The following is a 15,919-nucleotide window of genomic DNA, read 5'->3' as shown; positions in this document are numbered from 1 at the left end:
TTTGCAAAATTGCAAATGACAGGTACAGTACACTTATATGCGCAAAAAAATTTTCAACTTGCTATCTGCTTTATTTTTAGTCCTGTAACATTTTGAAAAAATGAATTTTTTTTACGAAAGCTGGATTGCAAAATTTATTTTGCAAAATCTATTGAACCGATCTTAATGAAATTTACAGTGTTGTTTTACTGTATCATAAAGTTTTTCAGGGTGAAATATGAAGGTTCTACGTGTAGCATAAATGGTTGAAAAACGTAAAATGCGAATACTTGTTTTTGTATGTTTTTTTCACAATTATTGCTATTTTGCAACAAGGATGACTATCTTTTAAATTTTTAACCAATTGTATATTGTAGGAAATTTAATTACGCAACTTTTATATTAGCACAACTTTTATCGGAAATGAATACTTTTAAAGTTATAATCAAAAAACCAAGAAAAACATCGCATTTTTCCTTAATTTTTTGACATTTTGATTATTTAAACAATGTTCCGGACTTTTTCGAGAGGGAGGATAACTCAAATATTATTATTTGATTTATTTTGAAGCAATTTCTGCAAAAAAAATTGAGTCACCTCTCAACGTCCAAATGTACTAATATTTTTACAGATGCGCCCTGGTCTAATACCGTACCGAGCTGTACTATCTGATTGTCTTATATATTTGTTTATTTTCAATAAAAACCTTTATTCTTCGCAGTAATGACAAGTTTTTTTAAAATAAATAAATATTGTTTTGAAATACATGGGGATGGGGACTTCCACTTCGAAGTTGTGATCATTTATAGTAATATTTTTTTATTTAATATTTTTTATCAAGAATTTGTCTCACTGTAAAGATTTGGTCCTTTGATGATTCATTAGATCGGGAACCGCACTCATATCCCCACACTATTCGTTCTGTACAGGGGAACATTACTTTAAACAATACGTTGGACAATGGTTTGAGTACAGTGATGCCTCTAAAATTATCACACATAATAATGTTTTCTTTCTTGTGAAGTGGACAAATTATGCTTCATTTTCAGACTTCAGGTGTTTTTTTCTGTTGCCAGATTTCATTTATTAATTGGTGCCTGGTGCATATAATATTTTATAAAACAGTCGCTGCTGTTTTTAATTTCGACAGGGAGATTATGTGAACCGAAAGCTTTGTTATTTTTCAGTTTTTACTAAGAAAAAACTAGCCATTTTAATACTACACACAGTAAACCACAAGCCGGTTCTTTATTATCACATTTTCTTCTACTACTAAATAATAAACTCATACAGAAGTAAAAAAAGAATGTGTGTGTGTACTTTGTACGCACGTAAGAAGTTATACTTCTACTACATATTATGTGATTTTTAAGACAATACCAAAAATTTAAAATAATAAAAGAATAAAACGCACACAAACAAATTGAAAAATGCCACAAAGAAAAAATGATTTCTGAACGATAATAACTGTTGGCAAAAATTTTAAATACGCATTTTCTGAAAAAAAAATTATATAACAAATATACTTACAACCATAAAATGCATAAACAAATAAAAAAATAAAAACTTGCATCGGGAATCGAACCCGTGAACTTCGAGGCGCTTTGATTCGTAATCGAAGCCTAGACTCACTCGTCCAATTCCACATTATTTGTCATGTGGAGAAATAGGGTAACTGAACGTTTTACTATTTGACAGTTGTTTTGAATATAATTAAATTATGTAGTGTAAATTTTGTGGAAGAAAATATTAAAATATAACAAAACAGTAAGAAAACAATATATTAGATGAAGATTGGTAGAACTTTTGTTGGTAATCAAATTAAGTATGTAAATCAAAGCATTACATACCTACTAGATAAATAAATCTACGCCAAAAAATCATAATTTAAAAATAAAAATCGGACCCAATTTGGGATTTCTCTCTAAAATCCCCATTCTTGAGAAAATAAATGTACAGTGGAGCGTCGATTATCCGAACGTCGATCAACCGAACGACCGCTTATTCGAACTATCGACTCCCGCGTCCCGCACTCGAATACCGAGCAAGCGTTAGTAATTGACGCTTAAAATATCTTCAATTTTCTTCAATATTGTATCCAAAAATAATTATGTTGTTGCAAAGACTGCACTTTTTTGTTTAGTTGCTAGTTGTCATTATCAAGATATAAATAAATAGGTATGTAGGTATATAAATATGGCTTTTATTCACTTGTGGATAAATATGTATGACTATAAATATGTATCAATATATCGTAGTTTGATTATCCGAACAAATCGGTTTTCCGAACACCTATGTCCCCCAATTAGTTCGGATAATCGACGCTCTACTGTATTTCAACCTAATCCAAATGTATAATTACAATATGATTACAATAAAAACTACGTACCAAATGAGAATGAGTTTTCCTTTTCCAAAATAGTCCAAAAGTCCAAAAATATAGATATATGAAAACTATTTAAAAAGGCAGTATAACTATTAACTAACTTTTGTTTGTTGTTTCGTTTCACACAAATTTTAAAACGCAACAACCATAAATAATCTAACTACAGCTGTGCCACAGCCGCCATATTGAATAATTTTTGACATGTCATTTGAACATCCAATCAGAACAAAGTTATGATGCGCATGCGCCGGGATCATAGGTTTTAACATATAAAAATTCACCCTCATATCGCCTGTAAAGAAGTATAACTTCAAAAACTTCGATTTGTATACAATCATATGATGTAAACCGTACATTTTGAGGTTACCACTTTTAATAGTGTGCTAGTTTCATCCACTTAGCAAATGCACTGAAGATGATCTAATTTAGATCGAAAAGGTTTGCAATCCATTTGGATGACATTTTAAGAAGTTTTTTAATAAATATTTTATATGAATATACAAATCGAAGTTTTTTACTTCTGTATGAGTTTTTTAACTACGTTATACAGCCAGCTACTGGAATTTTTCCATTGATTTTGTACTATAGTATTTTTACTACAAAAGCGATATTACGTAGGTCAAAATTTTTGACGTAAGAGAACTGTCAAAACATTAGAATGTGACTTTTCATTATTGCAATTGTTTATAATAAACATGGCAATAATGAAAAGTCACATTCTAATGTTTTGACAGTTCTCTTCAGTCAAAAATTTTGACCTACGTAATATCGCTTTTGTAGTAAAAATACTATAGATAATATGTAGTACATATTTTAATACCTGTCGTCGAAGTATAAACAATTCAGTGACGACTTATTTCTACTAAAATCAATGTGGGAGGACAAGTTTGCGAATATCTAATACTGCGACTCGGGATACGGATTGGGAAGGATAAGCAAACTTAAATTTACTGTCGTATAGGTTTAGGATGGGAAACGTTCGGTAAATTTCGATCAATATTTGAAGAGAATCTATCAAATTGTCAGGAAAAGCAAATTTTGGGTCAATGTATCCTACCAATACTAAAATATATCGGGTACTGCGGCAATGACCCTTTGAGGTTGAGGCATAAATAAACAAAAAATATATATCGTTAAATTTATTCTTTATTGAATTTTGCTTCATAATGTAACTTTTTTTATATTGTGACTAAGAGTATCAATCTCAGTGGCGACGCGTGACTTTTTCTAAAGTGTTACCAAACCAGATGTAAAAAAATCTTATTTAAAAAAATATTTTGAACCTCCCAAATATAAGTTTTTGTTTCCAATCCTGTGGGATAAAATTAAACAAATCACTATTCCCAAATTATATGTATGTAATTATGTATATGTAACAGGTATAACAATAAATAATAAACAAACTAAACATACACTGTGTGTCAGCCAAATGGAATAAATTCAATAGTTCAAATACTAATTGTTTTTTTGAAAAATGACTAAATCTGTCGATTAGTATTTCAAATGGAAATTTTTTTCATACAATAATAATGTATACAGGGTGTCCCAATTTAGATATATGGCGTAATCATTGATTTTCTTAAATGGCAATACTGTCATTTTGATAGCTATTTGGATAGGGTGTGTAAAGTTATACATACCTGCAAAATATCAAATTTTTATTCCTTACCATTTACAAGATAATAAAAAATAACAAAGTCGTGTCTGTAATTTGGAATAAATTCAATAGTTTAAATACTAATTGTTTTTTTTTTTTGAAAAATGACTAAACCTGTCGATTACTATTTCAAATGGAAATTTTTTTCGTACAATAATAATGTATACAGAGTGTCCCAATTTAGAGATATGGCGTCATCATTGATTTTCTTAAATGGCAATACTGTCATTTTGATAGCTATTTTGATAGGGTGTGTAAAGTTATACATAACTACAAAATATGAAATTTTTATTCCTTACCATTTACAAGATAATAAAAAATAACATTAAATCTCTAAATTGGGACACCCTGTATACATTATTATTGTATGTAAAAAATTTCGATTTCAAATACTAATCGACAGGTCTAAGCATTTTTCAAAAAAAAACAATTATTATTTGAACTATTAAGTTTATTCCACATTACAGACATAACTTTATTTTTTATTATCTTGTAAATGTTAAAACATAAAAATTTGATATTTTGCAGTTATGTATAGCTTTACACGCTCTATCTAAATAGCCATTAAAATAACAGTGTTGCCATTTAAGAAAATTAACGATGACGTCCTATTTCTAAATTGGGACACCCTGTATACATTATTATTGTATGTAAAAAATTAAGATTTAAAATACTAATCGACAGATCTGAGCATTTTTCAAAAAAAAACTTTCGGCATGAGTTAGGAATAATATGTTTTCTAGGGCCGTACGTTTGGAAAAAGCCACAAAAAATAGAGTTATATCAATTTTTGATTTAGAAATGAAAATACACAAATTAATTCTTTGACAAGGTTGTCAAAACCAAACTTTCAATATAATGGGTTACCACGACGACGATATTGGTTTCCATGACGACGATTCAAAACCATTGTAATTGTTTACTGATCTGACTTTTAAATATTGTGTCTAAATAATTTTATTTCATCGAATTATCAGTAGTAATTGCACAAGAGCTCTAAAATTCTATATTAATTTTAGAGATCGAGTGCAATTTGTTTGCGAATTTATTTCATGAATAAAACTGTTCAAAACCAAAATTTTATTAAAATTTATTTATGTAAGTACTAATTATTATAACACACAGTTGTTATAAATATTTGACGGTTGAAAGTCATCACTTTTATAATTTTTAAAACATTAATTGTCATTAATGTCACTGAATGTATTTTTTCATAGCAACGAAGGGCATCTAACGTAATATACTTGACGACGGGAAATTATCAAAAATTATCAGTTTAATTTTTATTTCTGTAGATTTCTATTGGTCAGAATCTCCTATGAATGAAATAATCAGTAGTAATTGCACAAGAGCTCTAAAATTATTGAATTTTTCCCGAGTGACACTTTGACAGTTTTAATTTCACGACCCGAAGGATAGTGAAATTATGTAAAAGTGTCACGAGGGCAAAAATTCTATATTAATTTTAGAGATCGAGTGCAATTTGTTGCGATTATTTCATAAATAAAACTGTTCAAAACCAAAATTTTATTGTAATTTATTTATGTAAGTACAAATTAGTACAATGTGTAAGTTACAATACAATTAGTAAGTACAAATTAGTTACAACACACAGTTGTTATAAATATTTGACGGTTGAAAGTCATCAGTTTTATAATTTTTAAAACATTAATTGTCATTAATGTCACTGAATGTATTTTGTCGTAGCAACGAAGGGCATCTGACGTAATATACTTGACGATGGGAGATTATCAAAAATTATCGGGTATAATATCACAAGAGAGTGAGAATAAATTGAAAATAATGCGACAGTTTTTCGAAAATTTGTTGTCTGCCCGCAGGGCTCTCGTGTCTATTGCCAGACAACAAATTGCTATTGGGCTATTGCCCAATGACAGCAAATTTGAGTAAAAATTAAGCATTATTTTCTTATTTATTCTTACTGTCGTGTGATATTCGTAAGATTATTTTTTAATACGTATATTATGGATATTTTCTTAAATGTGACAGTTGTCAAAACTAGGAAACTGGTTGCCATTAAACAATCTACTTAAAAAATTCTATCGGTAATTTTCTATAGTAGATAATTCTCCGTATAATTTTTATCCGATTGGGCAGAATTAAACACGTGATCAAATATCTTACTATACGATTGGAAGTTAAAATCATTAAAAAATAATCAGTAGTAATTGCACAAGAGCTCTGAAATTATTGAATTTTTCCCGACTGACACTTTGACAGTTTTAATTTCACGAGCCGAAGGCGAGTGAAATTATGTCAAAGTGTCACGAGAGCAAAAATTCTATATTAATTTCAGAGGTCGAGTGCAATTTGTTGCGATTATTTCATGAATAAAACTGTTCAAAACCAAAATTTTATTGTAATTTATTTATGTAAGTACCATTAAACACACAGTTTTTATAAATATTTGACGATTGAAAGTCATCACTTTTATAATTTTTAAAACATTAATTGTCATTAATGTCACTGAATGTATTTTTTCGTAGCAACGAAGGGCATCTGACGTAATATACTTAACGACGGGAGATTATCAAAAATTATCGATTTAATTCAGATTTATGTAGCTTTCTATTGGTCAGAATCTCCTATGAATGAAATAATCACACTACTTTCATTAAAACATGAACACAATAAGATAAATTTGAAATAAATTAGTAAATAATATCTAAATATTAGTTTATTGCATGTATTATAATACTATTATAATGCCATATTACAAGGTATTTTACTTTCCCGCACGCCGTGCGGGAAAATTTACTTTAACGCACGCCGTGCGGGAAAGTGCAACTTTCGGAAACGAAATGCGTGCGTGAAAGTGGCTCTTTTAGCACGGCCGTAGAAAAAAATATTCCCATAAAAATTGATGTTTTTTTATAGGTACATTTTATATCTGTTTCGTAAATGTTTATGTTTGGTAATTATTGTCCCAAATTATTAATTCAAAAATTACTTAATACAAAAACGAGTAATTTTTATGTGCGTGCACATCCAATAGACAGTTAGAAAAAGGGCTATGTCTCAAATACTTCTATAAATATAAAACATTGTTTTAGCAAATACTTAAGTTAAAGTCTTGCCTAAAAACATTTATCTTTATGTCATTATTATACGAAATATAGCCGAATATATGAAAACTCAATCCTTTTTGCAAAACGGAAGTACCTTAGGAAGGTATTTTTTATTTAATTATAGACTCTTTCATCTACCTATTCCCAAATCCCAAATTTTCAAATCCCTAATTAATTTTTTTGGGTCATAGTGTATTTTGATCGTGCTATTATTAATAGGTACATATTTAAATATGCTGATGAATATGAATGATAAAATAATCATAAATAAATACTTTTAACGTGTAATTAAAATGGAAGCATTAATAAAATTTGAAAATCCATTTGTTTGTGCACAAAAATGTACTGAGCAAATACAAACAAAATAATCTCATCAAACCAGTAATATACCATATTTGTTTTAACAATGTAAAACACTACTTTGTTTACATTAATATATTCGTGCTCACGGAGCACAGAGCCACGTGGCTAATTTGGGTGAGTATCCATCGTTTTAATAGGCCAGAATTATTAGTAAGATAGATGGCTAAGTTACGATTAGGGCCTATTTATAAACAACCTATGTAGTACCCTATGTCAGTTAGGACAGCAGTTAAATATGCTTTAGGGGCTCCGAATACAACTTTAAAATATATTTTTAGGAAAGAGTCCCACATGTGAAACGAATCGATGTCCTAAAAACATCGGGACTCGATGGTATGGATGTAAGGCTGGTTATATCTCCAACAAAAAGCAACATTTCCATTCGGAAACTAATTGTCCGAAATCTTCACAGTCGGAAAAAGAGTTAGACAGGGTTGCATACTGTCACCAGAATTATTTAACATATACTCTGAATACATCTTTAGAGAGACTTGGGACGAATCAGAAAATGGTATTGCAGTAAATGGACAATTTATAAAGAATATTAGATATACAGAGGATACAATATTGCTGGCAGATAATTAAGGATGATGGCAGAGGGGCTCCAAAGGATGATGGATAATTAGATGTAGGTTGTAGAAATATGTAAGAAATACGGCCTAAAACTAAGATTAATTGTAAGAAGACAAATATTGATCGTTAGTAAGAACACCAACATCCATCCATCCAATGACACTACAGCCCAAATCGAGCCTTGGCCTCCTTCAATAAGCTTCTCCAATCATTTCGATTTACCGCTGTTCTTTTCCATGAACGCGTTCCCATGAAGTTCCTGGCATCCTCATCGACTTCGTCTTCCCATCTCTTTTTAGGTCTTCCAACAGGTCTTCTTCCCTGCATTCTTGCATTCAGCAATTTTCTGGGGATCCTATTCTCATGCATGCGGACCACGTGCCCTGCCCACCGTAATCTCCTGCAGTTTAGTGTGTTGTGCTAGAGTTGGTTCGCTATATTGCTCGTATATTTCTCTATTATACCTAATTCGCCAGTTGTTATTTTCACTTATTGAGCCCAGTATCCTACGTAATACTTTTCTTTCAAACACATCTAATGCATTGGCAGATTTCTGTGTCACCACCCATGTTTCGCAGCCATAACTTACTATGGGCCTAATTATTGTTTTATATACCCGGAGTTTTGTTTTCCGGTACCAGCACCAACATAAACGTCCAAATTACAATAAATAATACACCGTTAGAAAGATTACAGAAAATATGCTATTTAGGCTACAATAAAGGATACCCGGAACGATAGCCACGAAATAAAAGCCAAACTCGTATTGCAAAAGCCAGAATCTCTTTTAGCAGCCTCAGAAAGATTATCTGCAATTTATCTTTAAGTATCAATGTGCGCATTCTTAGATGTAACTTCTTTAGTGTCCTCTACAGAGTAGAAAGCTGGAGTTTTACAGAAGACAGTAGCGTACTGATAGATCTGTGCCCCCCGCCCAATAAAAACACACATTGTATATCAAAAACTCAAACTAATTTAAAACAATTAATTGGCCAACTAAGTTGGCCACTGAACTTCAATATGTGAGGTTTTAATCCTCAAATTTCAACCACGTGGGAAGAGTCCTGTGTTGCCCTGGGTAATATCCAGGTATATTTGCAACATCATTGAGTATTTTTATTAATAAGTAGTATAACACAACAACTGTAAACATTTAAAGGGTTTTCACCCAAAACATTTTGGTGGCTCAAGCACGCTATTTTTCGGCTTTTAGTAACACTGATGATGGATTTATTAATCCGAAAACATTCTGTGATTTAATGTAACCCTCATTTAGGGAATTTTAGATATACCTTTTACAAAGGACCTCGTATTTTTATTTTGAAAAATTTAACCGCAGAATGAAAGATTACGTTATTGCCGAAGGCCTGAAAGTCCGTGGAAACTTCTTTAAAGTTTATTTTAATTAGAATTAGAATTAGAATTAGAAATATGCTTTATTGTCATGAAAAATTATACAATTTTATCGACAAAGCTTATGAAAAGTCACAAAACAATAACAATACAATTATTTACTAAAATTACATAAATCGTCAATATAACACAAAAAAAATAATAATGAAGTAAACAGAAAAAACGAATTGCAAAATTTAAAATTTTAAATAAATTGCAAATTGCATAGTCTACCTTAGTAACTAATCGGGCAAAAAGTTAGGCTGCTGCATATGCCACCCAAACATAGATAAAAATATAACTGATATACATATATAATAAGTTACAGGGGTGAAAATAAAAAGAGAAAATTTAGTGTGATTTTTAATTTCAAATGTCTCATTCAAAAGAAAATGTTTATTTATTTTAAGGAACTTTCAGCCCTCGGTAATAGTGTATTGGTTCATTCTACGTTAAATTTTTCAAAAATTTTAACTAGTTTGTTCAGGATTCGAAAAAAATGAACACCATGCCTGTAGTGATATTTTCCGAATCGAACATTCGCTATCTTTGTCATACAACGTACTCAGTTGAACAGAATGTGGCGACAGTGACAAACAAAGTTACTAAATATTTGACACTGACACGGCTTCAGGAATATTTTGAGTTATTTATTAAATAATATTGATGGTGTATTATTTGATAAATAATTGATTTAAGACGTGAAATTAATAAAACGTTATTTATTATTTATTATTTATGGAAGAGCCAGCAGAGAGTACACCAGGATAAATTCTGTCATCCAAGTATTTTGTTGTTCAAAATTTATTTAAGCGTTTCGTAGTAACAATATATTATTCAAAAAAATCAGTTTTACTCTTATCTCGATTATTAGTTTTTATTGTATTGTATATAAATTATTGTAATCACTGAATACATAGTTGGTGAAAAAATGATCATATTAATTAACTGAATTAATAATTTAAGCGACTATAGAAGTACCAACGGTTATCCAGGAACATTCAAAAGCCATCTCTAAATTAATCATGACAATGCCATTGTCAACCAATGTTTACATCTCCATACTATTGAGAATTTTACTACACGTAATTTTCTGTATAAAGAAAGAAAAAGTAGGGATATCCGTAAATATGTATGCCTGCTCCTAACGTTGATTATAGAAACTATAGAAATAAGCTTAATAGTTAAACGACTCATATCAAAACAAAATTCATGAAGCTGGTGCAAACACAAAAAAATGTGTATACCTATACTTAAATGATATATATCTGGTCGGAAGCAAACGTCAAAAAATATTATTATACATCTTATAAAATTATATCAATAATCAGAGTTAAGTTTAAATAAATATTGGTAGATATTATAATATGGATTACCGTCGAAAGCCGACATGATCAACCAAAACGGAAGATGTATTTGGTGATTTTTCTAGTGACCTTCTTGGGTGTGAATCTGTCTTTTAAATTTACTTCTCCTGGTTTAAAAACAAAGCATAATGTCTATCGACTTAGCACCATGCGTAGGCAAGAGCATTATTGCTCTAAACCAAGTCAATAGACACTGTATCAATTATTTTACACAAAAGTAGTATTAAGGTTGGAATATAGAAATAAAATTAAACATCTAACGTAAAGTGAATGCTACAAAACAAGACCGACGGTATACGGTAAACCACTTTGGATGTTGAATACCTTGATAGTAAAATAAATATAATATTACCTATACTAATACGTCGCTGAAGAGTTCTAAAAAAACAACTGGTTTTTGTATAAAACCAGACTAAAAATCTAAAAATTAAAGAAACAACGCAGAAAACACAAAATTTCGCCGATATAACTTGATTAACCTATGAAATGCTATTAGTGTCAAAATTTCATAAATGACAATAGTGTCAAAATTTCGTAACAGTGAAGTTAACTTGACTCAGGTTGCACCAATTACAAACAAGCATTACGGCGCGGTGAATTTGAATTATACTTCCTGGTTTAAAAACAGAGCATAATAATATAAAATATATTAAATGTAATCTTGCATTATCTTAATTTCCGAACTTTTACAATAGTTTACAACTTATTCATAAATCGTGCTAATTTAAATACAATAAGTGTTTGGGTTAGCAGGTATAACAGACGGTTAAACAAGTGTTGAAACCATTGCTTCAGTTTGAAGCAGGTAAAAAGGGTACCCCGTCAAAATAGCCCCGTCAAAAAAGCTCGGACAAAATAGCCCCGACATAATATCCCTCACACAAAATAGCTCCGACAAAATAGCCTGCAGACAAAATAGCCGCGGAATAATAGCCCGCCGACAAAATAGCCCGACAAAATAGCCCCGACAAAATAGCCCCGAAAAAAAAAAGCTCCCTTCAGAATTCATCATGCAATAATTCCTTAAAAATAATTTTTTTCGGAAATGGTAATTATCCACTATTCAGATGTTTATCTTAACCACATTAAATAAAAATTGTCTTTTCAGAGAACTCAAGTCTTGTCTTTCCTGCCTCTTGGAAGTTTGAACATTTAAATTAAGCGAAAATCAATGTTAATTCATAATATAAACATTTTTTTCTGGTTTCGGGCAACAGTAAAATACATTTTAAATTAAATAAATTAAATACTGTGCGATCTTTGATGTTACGATCTCAAATAGGGGCTGATTCTTTGTTTTATAAAGGAGTTTTGACACCGGTTCAATAAAAAAACTTAAACATGAGCAAAAAAGGAATAGAATAATTAAATGAGGCGCAAAGAGGTCCACTTACCAATTCAATCCCTGCATTTGGTCTTCAAGAGGGCCCTCAGCTGCATTTAACACTGCACCAAGTCCATACACGAAAAAAGCCTTACCAGCTAGGTTTTTACACCGGCAAACGAGCGAGCCGTTGGTTGAGTGGCAACTTACGAGCTGTTGATTGTAGAACAACTTGCGAGCCATTTATTGTAGAGGCACTAGCTTCTCTTACTTTTGACGAACACTACAAGGCTCCAGTTTTTGCACTCATTAAAGCAAACCTCTTTTATATCGCGATAAACGGCAAAATAACTAGAGTTGGGACCATTTGCCTTCCTCGTGTAAATAAGTTAATTCAAATTTAAAGGAAAATACAACAAATGCATTCTTCCTTTTTGTCAAATAATTTAAATTAAAAAAAAGTTTTTGGACACTTTGTATAAATAATTATGTAATTATTTATAAGAAGCTGTTTTAGCCGGGGCTATTTTGTGTGCGATCTATTTTGTCGGGGCTATTTTGTTTACAGGCCTTTTTTGTCGAGGCTATTTTGTGTTCGTGCTATTTTGACGGGGCTTTTTTGACGGGGCTTTTTTGACGGGGCTGTTTTGACCGGGCTATTTTGACGGGTCACGGGTAAAAAGAGTACAGAACCTTTACAAAGGTGTTCTATATGTTTCATAATAAATTTTGTTTCCAAATTTTTTGATAAATAGGTATTCTTCGTTTTTATAGTGTAGTAACTAGTGTAGTAACTACACAAAATAAAAATTTATTAAGCAGTTACATTTTGTAGTGTGTACTCCTGTAGTTCAAAATGTCACCATCAAATTAGAAAAAAAAAAAGAAGCAAACATCGGGTTAGAGCGGGCACCTGTGGGGCCCGGGCCCTGGTTCCGCGGAAACCGCGGAACCATGCTCAGTACGCCACTGACAGAAGATGCCATAAAAAGATTAGGATTATTATCACGAAAAAAGCCTTACCAGCTAGGCTTTTACACCGGCAAACGAGCGAGCCGTTGGTTGAGTGGCAACTTACGAGCTGTTGATTGTAGAACAACTTGCGAGCCATTTATTGTAGAGGCACTAGCTTCTCTTACTTTTGACGAACACTACAAGGCTCCAGTTTTTGCACTCATTAAAGCAAACCTCTTTTATATCGCGATAAAAGGCAAAATAACTAGAGTTGGGACCATTTTCCTTCCTCGTGTAAATAAGTTAATTCAAATTTAAAGGAAAATACAACATTCTCCCCCACCAAAATGCAGCTTTAAATGGTGCATTTTAAAACTATTACAAGCTAATAAACTAAAAAAAAATAACCCAAGTCATGGCACTTTGGAATAAATCCCAAAAAAAATTAAACAATATAATACTAATAATAAGATCAACAAAAAAAAAACTAAGGAATTATTTAACTAGGCAGAGGACACAGCTTTACCAGGGGGCGTCGAAGAATTCCCTTTGTGGTCTTAACATCTGCAACTCTTATAATTCCATCCTGTCCCGGAAATACTTGGGATATTCGTCCCAAACGCCATTGCGAGGGAGGGATATTATCATCCTTTATAAGGACCATCGTTCCGAGTTCGATAGGTTTTAAATTACCGGATGAAGTCCATTTACTGCGCTGATGCAAAGTATGCAAATATTCTTTGCTCCAGCGTTCCCAAAAAGTTTTATGCATTTGATTTATTAACTTCCATCTCATCAAATGAGATGCAGGAATGTACGCTCCATCAAGAGGTTCAAACACAGCCGAAAGAGGTTCTAGATTTAAAAAATGACCCGGCGTTAGAACTGACAAATCATTAGGATCAGAACTTATAGGGGTCAAGGGCCTAGAATTAAGATACGATTCAATCTGAATTACGACCGTGTTTAGTTCCTCATATGACAAGATCTGATCACCTATAACGCGAGCTAGGTGCGTCTTTACTGACTTTATTCCCGCCTCCCATAAACCGCCAAAGTGGGCAGCAGATGCAGCATTAAAATGGAAGGAAATATTTTCATTTGAAACAGCATTTTTCATGAGGTTAAGGTATTTAGCAGCGCCAACAAAATTACTGCCACGATCAGAATATAAATTATCAACCCTACCACGACGAGCTATGAAACGCTGCAAAGCAGACAGAAAAGTCTCACTAGATAAATTACTAGCTAATTCTAAATGAAGAGCTTTGGTGGCCATGCAAACAAAGAGGCACAGATACACCTTACAAGATTTAGCTCCTCGATAGCGATTCATCACAACATAAAACGGTCCACCAAAATCCATACCTGAATTCAGGAAGGGTTTAACCTGGGAAATTCTAACTAGGGGTAAGTTACCCATTGGAGGTTGGTAATTTCTAGGATTGTGCCTCCAACACTGTATACATTTTGACAAAACCGAGCGTATAGCACGCTTAGGAGACAAAATCCAAAATGACTGGGCAAGCAAAAAACTAACTGTACGCAGCCCAGCATGACAGTATCGTTTATGGTAATAATCAATCAGCAAATAAGTTAATCGACTTTCACGAGGTAGGATGCAAGGAAATTTCTTATCAATCGAAACAGACAAATATCTAAGACGACTGCCAACCCGTAATACTCCTTGATCATCGATAAAGCAGGACAACTTTCGAAAAGGTTTGGAAAAAACATTTCCCTCGAACTCCCTTTCAAAATATCGATGTTGAGTATATTTAACTAGCATAATCAACGACTCATAAAGTTCCTTTGAACTTAAGGGACCTTCTCTCTTATCATTGGGGAATTTTGAATTCCAAGCAAACCTCAAGATCCAAGCTATAAGTCGTCGTATAAACGAGAAATCGGAAATGTCATTCAATAGATTCTCAAGAAAATTATCATCATTAACACAAGCCAAAGTTACCACACGCTCCTCATCAAGCATTTCAGCACACTCAGAAAAGCAACAGGAAGCGTCTGGAATGGGATCTGTGTTATACAAAAACTCAGGACCTGCAAACCAATGAGATTGCTCCAACATTACACCTCTGGAAGCCAAATCAGCGGGATTCTGAGCAGAAGGAACATAAAACCAACTATTAGGAGAAAGGCGTTCCTGTATATATGAAACCCGGTTAGAAACAAAAGTTTTCCAACGATGAGGAGAGGATTTTATCCAACTTAGAGCTACCTGAGAATCGGACCAAGCTATTTTTCGATTTTAAGTTTAGGATCTAATACTCTGACTACAAACTGCATGAGTTTAGATAGTAGAACTGCAGCGGACAGCTCCAAACGTGGAATGCTTACAGTTCTTATGGGAGCCACTTTTGACTTCGCGCAAACAAAAAAGACAAAAACCTGACCATCTGGTAGAACAAAACGCAAATAAATAACAGCGGCATAACCCTTTTCACTACTGTCACAAAACCCATGTACCTGACAACAAATATACCTGGACACGAATATGCACCTAGGTATTTCAAGCTGTGCAAGGGATAACAGTTGTTCCTTATAATGGTTCCAAACTTTACAAATTGAGTCTGGAGGAGATTCATCCCAGTCGATTCCGGACAACCATAAACGTTGGATAAGGTGCTTCGTGAACAAAGTCATGGGAGCTAGAAACCCTACAGGATCAAACACTCGGGCCAATTCAGACAACATACTTATCTTAGTACAAGATTTGTCCAGAGCTGTCACTTCAAAAGAAAAACAATCCAACTGTGCATTCCATACAAGTCCAAGGATTTTTAGAGGTGACGAACAACTATTATCATCAAAGGAAAT

General features: G+C 32.4%; 1 protein-coding gene across 6 annotated transcripts in view; it reads left to right on the top strand.

The window, feature by feature from the left end:
• Positions 1-15,919, top strand: part of LOC114336036 (uncharacterized) — a 1,032,611-nt gene that overhangs the window by 81,444 nt on the left and 935,248 nt on the right. The window lies entirely within an intron of this gene.

Source organism: Diabrotica virgifera, chromosome 2 (genome assembly GCF_917563875.1).
Source record: "Diabrotica virgifera virgifera chromosome 2, PGI_DIABVI_V3a".
Lineage (NCBI taxonomy): Eukaryota > Metazoa > Arthropoda > Insecta > Coleoptera > Chrysomelidae > Diabrotica > Diabrotica virgifera.
Note: the sequence above shows the minus strand (reverse complement) of the source record. Positions and strands in the feature narration are given on the sequence as shown.